The sequence below is a fragment of the Tupaia chinensis genome, unplaced genomic scaffold, assembly GCF_000334495.1.
Source record: "Tupaia chinensis unplaced genomic scaffold, TupChi_1.0 Scaffold140636_1, whole genome shotgun sequence".
In the NCBI taxonomy this organism is placed as follows: Eukaryota; Metazoa; Chordata; class Mammalia; order Scandentia; family Tupaiidae; genus Tupaia; species Tupaia belangeri.
The window spans coordinates 15,645-25,385 of NW_006200508.1; positions in this window are offsets into that span (position 1 = coordinate 15,645).

The following is a 9,741-nucleotide window of genomic DNA, read 5'->3' on the forward strand; positions in this document are numbered from 1 at the left end:
TTGGGGTATTATCCAAGAATGTAAAATAATCCTTTGGTGCATTTTTACTTACCTATTTCAAATCCCATTGCAGAAACAGAAATTAGGATGCAAAGTATACATTCATTTCTGTTTAATATGCTTGGATATCAAATAATTTCTTTTTCAAAAGACAAGTTTCACTTATTTTGATGGGAAGGAGATAGGCATATTTGAGTGCATGTGTGCATGTGTGTGTGTGTGTGTGTGTGGAGAGAGAGAGAGAGGGAGGGAGACAGAGAGAGAGAGAGAGAGAGAGAGAGACTTCATTGGCAGTGGAGACAATAAACAATATATTGTATATCCATTGACTTAGATGTTTTGTTTTCCGCATCCTTTACCAATTCATAAAATAGGCTTAAAAATTATTCATTTGTTTGGGTGATAATATTGGGTCATCAGGTAAGTCATGACACATTTTTCCATAGAAAACAGAAAAATACATCATGATTTTCCTGATGACTTAATATTTTTGAAAATAAATGACTTTCAAAAAATAAAATTTATTTTTCACATACTCATGAGTTATTAAAAAAGTACATACATAGACCATATACACACACACATACACACATACATATATGTTATATATAATCTATATATAAATACAGCTATACATTCATTTATATAAATATTTTATATAGATATAATTAATTATGTACATATAGTTAATAGCTTAGATGACAGAAAATATTTTAATTATTTTACAAAATTTCACAAAAGAAAAGACAGATTGACTTGAAGTATATGAAAATACTTACTCTTTACTCTGTCATTCAGGCATTAGTTTTGTTTCATTCATGCAGATCCTTAGTGAAATTCATAACTATACATAAATGTATTAGTAGTGACATGGATATAATCTATTCGTGTTTTTTTCATTGAACTGACAATCAAAGATAGCAGTTGATGCACATACAAGCTATCTCAAATTCTATATCTCAATGTCTAATACTTATCATGAACACCAATGTAAGTTTAAAATCAAAAAGGTCTGCACAATCAAAGTGGGTAATGGAAGAAAAGACTAGTAAGCAGACAGAAGAAAATAAAAAAAATTCTCTTTGATTTTTGAAAAGTTGAAACTCTGAATCAATAATCATAACAAAGAATGGGTTTGTTAAAAGTTTCACCACTGATATGATTGAGGATACTTTATGTGGTGAAATCTGTGGCAGGTAGGATCAACTAAATTAAGTAAGTGTCCCTAGTGACCTGCTTTGAATTCACTAAGGAATGTAAAATACAATTAATATTGAAAAACGAAACAAAACAAAAGCTAAAGCACCTAGAAAACAAAGCAAGCGCTAATGCATCCAGGAATTGAGACAGTGTCCTTAGAGACTGGAAAATGCGTTAATAGTACCAAGGTCAACATGCTTAATGAGTACAGTAAATCTTTGCCAAAATGATGATCTAAATAACATTTTGGATTTTTTTTTTTGTTCACTTCATTTCACATTCTATGAATTGTTAATGAAATAGAGCAACTTTTCAAATGCTTCTTGGTAATTTCCACATCACTAATCATGTAACAGTAATATTAATAAAATATTACAATCTTTTGTCTGTTTTTGAAAAAAAATTATTCACTGATTCCTTGTCTTTTCTAAGGTATATGCATATCCTTAGTATCCTTAGTAGATATGAAACTTTCTCCAGTCTTATATGTTATAAATTCTATTTCATAAATTTTAAACACAATTTATTGAGGGGTTGACATACAAAATTTGGTTAAGAGCTGGCCCTGTGCACTAGTGGTAGGGGAGACAAGATCCCATATGGCCAACTGAACGGTTCGATCCCAGCTCTGATAGTTTGAAAAACACGCCATGCATTGTGTGTGTGTACAAAATCTTAATTAAATGGAAAATGGAGGAGAAAGTATTATAGTATGACCACACCCTGGTGAGAGGTGCTTTCACCCTCTCCTTGTCTCTGTTTCTCTCTGACAAGAACACATTCTACCTGGAAAAAAAAAATACTGGTTAATATGTTGTAAAGTATATTCATCTGATTTATTATTGAGAAATTTGCTCTATGTTATGAGGACTTCTAATTTTCCTCTAAAGAGTTATTCAGTTGTTCAAATGCTATTTTAAAAGAATTAACTATTAGATTAGTTTTTCTCTCGTCTTTTAAATCATTTTTTTATTTACCTTACTTTTTTCATTTGGAAAAGAAGAAAGGTCACCGCCATCACTTGATGAATTTTTAAGATTTTCTATAGACCATAAGGAAAGTAAATTTCCTGACCTTTTCCCTGCCTCAGTTTTACTACATGGTTAATTCATCATACTTATGTGACCAATGGAAGGAGGCTGAAGAAAAAGAAAAGGGTTTATGAGTTTAATGTTGGATCAATAGACGCCCAATGTTACATCTAACATTAACCATTAGTGAAGAAAGTAAAAAGATACTCTTTGCCAGGGAGAGCTGATTTTAATTTGGAGGAGGATTGGTGTCAAGGAAACACGGTGGGACAACATAAAATAATTTGATGGGGGGGCTGTGTCATACTACAAGCATGACATGATTGTATCAATGTACTGCATGCTCTCTGTTGGAAGTGTGGATGGCAAAGGGAGAAGAGAGAATGGAGTTAGCAAAAATAGAAATTAGACGGATCCAAGTTTAAAATTTCTGATAATATCAAATGATAGGTTTAAGGTGAATAATTTATTAGAATTTCCAATTTATTGCTTCATTAAAAATAAAACAAACAACTTGGGGCCAGCAAGTAGCATGGTGGTTAAGGGTGCTGGATTTCCATATGGCCAATCGTGGTTTGAGCCCCAGGCCTGGCTGCTTGCTTCCTTACCTTCCATCTCTCTCTCTGTCTCTCTCTGTCTCTATCTGGTCAAATTAAAATAAAATATATATAGTTAAATAAAATAATTCCTAAAAAATAATTAAGTAAAAATTGTGTTCCTACATATACATCACTCCATATTATTATAGAGAATCTTTATATATATACATATGGGAAAAAATGTAAAATATTTATCACCAATAGAATGTAAATGAAAGCACCTATTTAAATTATAAATTAAGTATATTCTTAAGTCTTGTTTCATTGGAATATATCAAGTTATATGCAGTTTGGTTTGACACTGATACAAGGTCAAATGCAGAAAGTCTGAAAGCCAGAATTTATTAGTAAAATTTTAAAATTTGATTAAATTTCTTAAACACAAGGATGGGAGTATAATTTATAATCCATTGTAATACTTCAAAAAGTCACTTCCTTAAATTTACCTTTACTCGACATTGTTTCATAAACATTGTGCATCCATATTATTTTATTTTGTGTTCTTTTCCCTTGCCACTTGTTTCCCCTGAAAATATTGCTCATGACCCATTTGCCTTTGGTTAGCCCTTCACATTACCCTCTTTTCACTCCACTACTGCCTGTGGTCTGATTCTCTTCAGAAGTTGAGAAAGATAAAAACTGAGTAGAAACACCTGTGGTAGTAAGTAAGTTTGTATCTGTCACATAACATGCTACTTTTTCTAGAAAATTAGCAAAATTTTAAAATAAAATAAATAGCATAACACTATTATATACGAGTTAAAGATAAATATATTTGCGTACTACAAATATTGGCAAAATATGATTATTACTATTATTATTATTATTAGAGGTTCTTACCTTTGAGTACATGGGCTTACTGGAAAGAGAGAGAGGAAAGAGAGAGAGGAAAGAGAGAGAGGAAAGAGAGAGAGAGAAACAGTGAAAAGGACAGTGAGAAATCACACACCTCTCTCCCACCACAGGTGGGGATGGCCATGTTGCGATCCCCTTTCCTCCATTCTCCTCCGCTCACACATGCACAGTGTATGTTTTGAGCCACCAGGTCCAGGACTCAACTGTAGTCGGCCAAGGGGCAGTCCAGAGATGTAATCACTACACCATCTGCTGGCCCTTCCAAAATGAATGTTTTTAACCAGAAGAGTGTCAATGAGGATGATGTGTTGTAAGTTCCAGAAATGCTTTGAAGACCCATTTGCTAATAGACTACATGTTGAGTGCAAAAGAAATGTTAGATTTCATTGAGGTGTTTGACCCTATTATCCATAAGAAGAGAGTTATAGAAAACAAGATTGGCTATTTTAAGTAGTACTTTTTGGATCCATGGGCTTAATGTAGTCAGGAAAACAGATTTATGTAGAGTGTAGGGGTATCTGCTAGAAATAAAATTAGGGAGTTATGAGCAGATAGATGGAGGTTGAAAACACAAGACTGGGAACCAGCAGATGGTGTAAAGGTTACATCACTGGACTCTCACGTAGTTGACCATAGTTCAAGTCCAAGATCGGGTGGCTTAAAACTCATCCTGGGCGCATGTGCATGTGTGCTCAAGATCCTGAGAGGAGAATGGAGAGGAAGGGATTGAAGTGTGACCATTCCTCCAGGGGGTGATTTCTCAATTTTTTGTCCCTCTCTCTCTTCTCTATCTCTCTGGCTAGTGCATGTGCCCTATCGCACAAATTCTGAGACAAAACAAAACAAAACAAAAGACACAAGACTGAATGAGAGCAACTTGGGAATAAGTAGAGAAAGAAAAGAGATCCAATCAAAAGATTCAGTCCAACATACAGAATCAGGAAAATAAGGAAGGAGCGGCAGAAACTACATAGAAGTGCACATACCGAGGTAGGCATGAGGAACACCAGGTGAATAAGGTATCATGGAAATCAACTGAACAAGGGGTTTCAGAGAGGTTCCTAATGTTCTTGAGCCTTGGCATAAAAAAAAACACATTCTCTCTAGAGGCGATAAAATCATACTAGGTCTCAATTTTTTTCTGTAGGTAAAATTTCAAATACAGTATCTAGCAAATTATCAAACACTGAAATAGGAATAAAAACAAACATAAGTAGAAAAGCCAAAATTATGTCTACATTGGGAGATTATCTGTTTTTTTTTTTTGTATAAAAAATATGTACTATGTTCAAGGAAAGAGCTAAACTCTAAATTCTGGATATTTAACCTCTCTCTGTTCTCTTTCCTCAAATAATTTAAATAAGGATTTACTTATAGTCTAGGTATCATGCCAAGTTTTCATTCTCATCTTCCCATTTATAACAGTTCTTTCCCACATGACATAAGACAAACACAGCTCTCACCTCTCCTCAGTCTTGCTATCTTACCATATTCCACGGAACTGAGATATTAAAACTATGGGGTACCGCAAGGACTCTTCAAAATACTTATGTTGGTGAAGTGCCCTTTAGTCAAGGTGCTGTAATGAACCTGTTTTAAGAGCTGCATTTCCTCTGGTATTTTACTTTTTATTTTCAATATTTTAAAATATAATAATTAATTTTAATGTTATAAACATATAAAACATAATTGGTAAAGAAGGAATGTCTGTTTTAAACATTGCTGGTTTTTATGAGGATAAAGGTACTGATAACAGTGGTATGTAAGTTTGAACCAATCAAATATAATGTCAGGTCACTCTGACCTCATAGCACCTATGAGCAAATAAACACTGAATAACCAGGGGGCAAATAAGCAGCTGAAGGCAATAGGTGACAGAGAATAAATTGTTGCATGGTTCTCTCTTCATCCCTGCTCCATTTCCCTCCTCACCTGCTTTTCAAAAAAATTAATTCTTTTTACAAAAATATTATTTATTCATTTATTTATTTTAATTTGACCACACACACACACACACACGAGAGAGAGAGAGAGAGAGAGAGAGAGAGAGAGACAGAGAGAAAGCGAGAAATCAAGCCACCAGTTCCGAGACTTAAACTGTGGTCGGCCACGTGGAAGTGTCCAGCGCATTAACCACTATGCTACCTGCTGGCCTCCTAAGATTTTTAATTCTTGAAATTTATTAATTGCTTAGTTAACTTGGATCTTAATTGATTTATTGCTTAAATAGTTTGTAAAATGAGAAGAAATGTGTTTAATAAGTGTTTTATAGTTTTAATAGGTGTGTCTTCCATTTGTATTCCCTGATTGACTTTGTTATAATCTAAAATTGAATCTAAATTCAGTGTGTGCGATAACATAGTAATTTTATCTCGTTTCATAAAACACCTGAATAGACTCTGAGCAAATCTAATGAAGGTGTCTCTACTTAGTGCATTCTCTCTTTACATGGTGTAGTATAAATTTCTATATTATGCAGATAAATGTATATTGATCTGTACCATGTTTCTCCTTCCTTCTGATTTTGTGAAAGTGACTTAGCTATTTATTACCAGGATATGAATGAAGTTTCTCTCTGTGTGATCATTTGTGAGAGAATTGTGTGTTTTTTTTGTTTTGTTTTGTTTTGTTTTGTTTTTTGCTTGATTTGTTTTTAAAATTTTCTGGAGAGACAAAGTAAGAGATATATATAGAGAGAGACAGAGAGGGAGAGAGAGAATAAGAGAAAGACCCCCCAGAATGGATGACCTCATCACAATCTCTTCTCTTCCACTTTCCTCTCAGGATTTTGGGCATGCACTATTATGTGCCGACCATGTTTTTCAAGCCACTGGATTTGGGACTTCAGTTGCGCAGTTGGCCATGTCTGAAGCACTATTTCTCCTGGCTGTTTTTGTTTCATTTTGTTTTCCTTTTTTTTCTTTTTTTTCTCTTTTGGGCGCGTGCACTCGCCAGAAAGACGGAATGAGACAGACAGAAAAGGAGAAATCACCCCCCAGTGGGGATGGCCAGGCTGCAGTCCCTTCTTCTCCATTCTCCTCTCAGGATTTTGGGCACATGAGCCTAGCGTGAGTTTAAGCCACTGGGTCTGGGACTCGAAACGCGGTCAATTACATTGGAGTTCAGCAACAGCCATTACGCTAACTGCTGGTCCCTTCTTTTTCTTTTTTAATCCTTGTTTGTTCTTAACTTTTTACTTGGGGAATTTTATTTCTCCAAATTCTCAATGAGGTGATGTTGTCAACCCTGTTTTATTTTAAGCTAACATAATTGCCCCCCAATAGAAAACTGTTCATTGTATGGGTTTCTAAATTTTCATTATATTTTTGAAAAATTATAATCCCTCCAAAAAACTGAAAGAAATTATAACAAATCATGAGAGGTGTTACAATAATTAACAATGCTTTACATAGTTTGAACTGAATACCTATTTCTAAATCACTGAAGAAAATGTTCAAAATTGACTTTCGAATCATAGTATAAGGCAAAAGTTTTGTTTTTCTAAAAAATGAACACAATTACATTTCTTAAAAAGGAAGTAGGAGTAATATTTGTATTAGGTATTCATATACTACTCTCTTAGTGATAGATTCATATATTAGAACTAAAAACATCCTATGAAGGTATTATTATTGTTATCTTGGAACATATGCATTATCTATGATCCAAAATACCATGCTAGTTTGTAATGTCTCTATAATTGCCTTGAAATAATTATTTTTTAAAGTGGAAAACTGAATACTAATTTATATTATAATTTTTGGAACACTAAACCTATTTTTAGTTAAATAATAAAGTCAAAAGGCTAACTGGTCCTTTGTAGATGCAGGGTTTTTTTTTTTTTTTCTTATTTTTCCTTAGGGACACTATCTCCTTAGATTTTCCACAGAGAACATTTGCTCCTGTTAAATAATTGGAAGCTAGTAAATAAGTTTCAAGCGAATCATTTCAGGATAATCTTTGTGAAGGGTTGTGAGATAGGATTAGTTGGACAAACACTTTATAATTTGTGTGGTATTAAAAAGAAGAATTTATTAGAAATCTTTATTATACAAGGCATGGATTTTGCATGTATTTAGATACATGTGATAGTGAAGAAAAGTTGTATAATTAAAACATTTACATCTTAAGTCTGCTTTAAATTAGCCTGAGAGATTGTTTCATTATTAATTTTCCTGCCTACAAAAGTAAATATTTTCCAATGAGTATGTTTGCCTTTTATTATAGGTGCTCATGTATTTCAGAGAACATGATACTAATATATACTGCCAATGGTAAGTAAAACAGTAGTGTTACTTTTCTTTCAAAAATTGAAGAATAATTTCAAAAACCTTGAAAGTTACATACAAGTAAATGATTCAGTGGTGATACTTATTATTGTTCTTTGAATAGAACATTAATAATTGTTCACATGAATCTATGATGGAAAAAACATGAAAAACTGGCATTTGTGCTTGCATTAATAATGCTTTAGTATTAGAAACAGACACTACAGTTTAAAACTGTGACAGAATAATTATTCTACTTCTGATTAAAGAAACTCTTAAAAACTTTAGAAGTCAATCATACCTATAAATTTGAAGAGATTTTTCATTGACAATTTATTTCACTTCTTTTAATACATTAAAAAAATAACTGTTTTGGAAGAATTGATTCTGATTAACATGTGTGAGCAATGACAACTGATCATTGATAATTACTTATTACTAAATCTACTCTTGTTGAAGAACAAATATCTGTTTTCTGATTTTGAAATTACTCTGATACCCACATTGACCCTACAGGAATGTACAATGTTCTTTTCAGGAAATGTAGATGTTAGAATGTGAATACATTAGTAAAGTGAATGGTACCAAGTTAAGAAGAGATCAAAGAAGAAAGACTTAGGTGGTCTTCCTGAAATCTACCATTTCTATCAACAGACTGGATATAATTCATTGGAAAATTAGTACAGGAGTAGAAGATAGCTACTAAAAGAGACCAAATGAGAAAAACAATTATTTACTAAAGTAATAAAATTATTCACTTAGGTAAGTTGAATAATTCATTTGTGAGATAATTACCTAAATCATGTATGAGGAAAATAGACATTGAGTAAACAAAGAAATACTTCAGAAAAAAAATATTATTGGAATGAATAATTTAACTGATGAGAAATAATTTAATTTAAATATTTCAACTTTAAATCGAGAAAACAATGCATAATACATAGTATTTTTTCTATAAGTGTTTATGGTCTAAGTTTATTTAGAAATAGTTTAACTATTTTACGAAGTTTTGTCAAATGAAGAAATAAGGTGCATAACTATACTTTCAGTTAAAAACGTGACTCTAAAATATACAACCAATCAGTTTCTGACACATTAGCCGTTATTTTTCACTATTGTTAAGTAATAAATTAGAGAAGTGTACAAAAAACTTACATATGTGTTTTACTTGATCATGGTCTTTGATAGAATACTGTTTAAATGACTGAATTTTATATACCATATATTTTTTAAGTTTATGCTGTAAAGTGTATGCATTCACTAAAGTGAGAAAAAGAGAGAGAAATGAGAAGAAATCCCTGGGGGATGGCCATATATTAATCCCTTCTTCATGCTCCTCTCAGGATTTCAAGCATGCATGTACATGTGCCTGGCAAGATTTTCAAGTCACTGTGTCCGGGACTCCAACCATATAGCTGGTCATGTGGAACCCAGCGTCTTAACTTGCTGGGCCCTGAATTATGAGTTAATATCTATGTACATGAGAAGCGTATCTCAATCACCATTATGTTCATGTACATTGGCATAAATCATACCTAATTGCACCATATGTAGACACTTACAAAAAACTAAGATCAATTTATACAAACTTTTTTGGAACATCATATAAAAGTATACTTAGGAGAATTATTTTTTATAAGAATATATATTTACCGATGCCCTAACTTCAAAATCTGTTTTCTGAATGAATGAAAGTATTTAAGGAATTATTTTTAAATAGTTTATTTTCCATTTTTGTTGTTGTTGTTGTTGTTAATATAGGCCATGTGTGCTTGCCAGAGGTAGGGA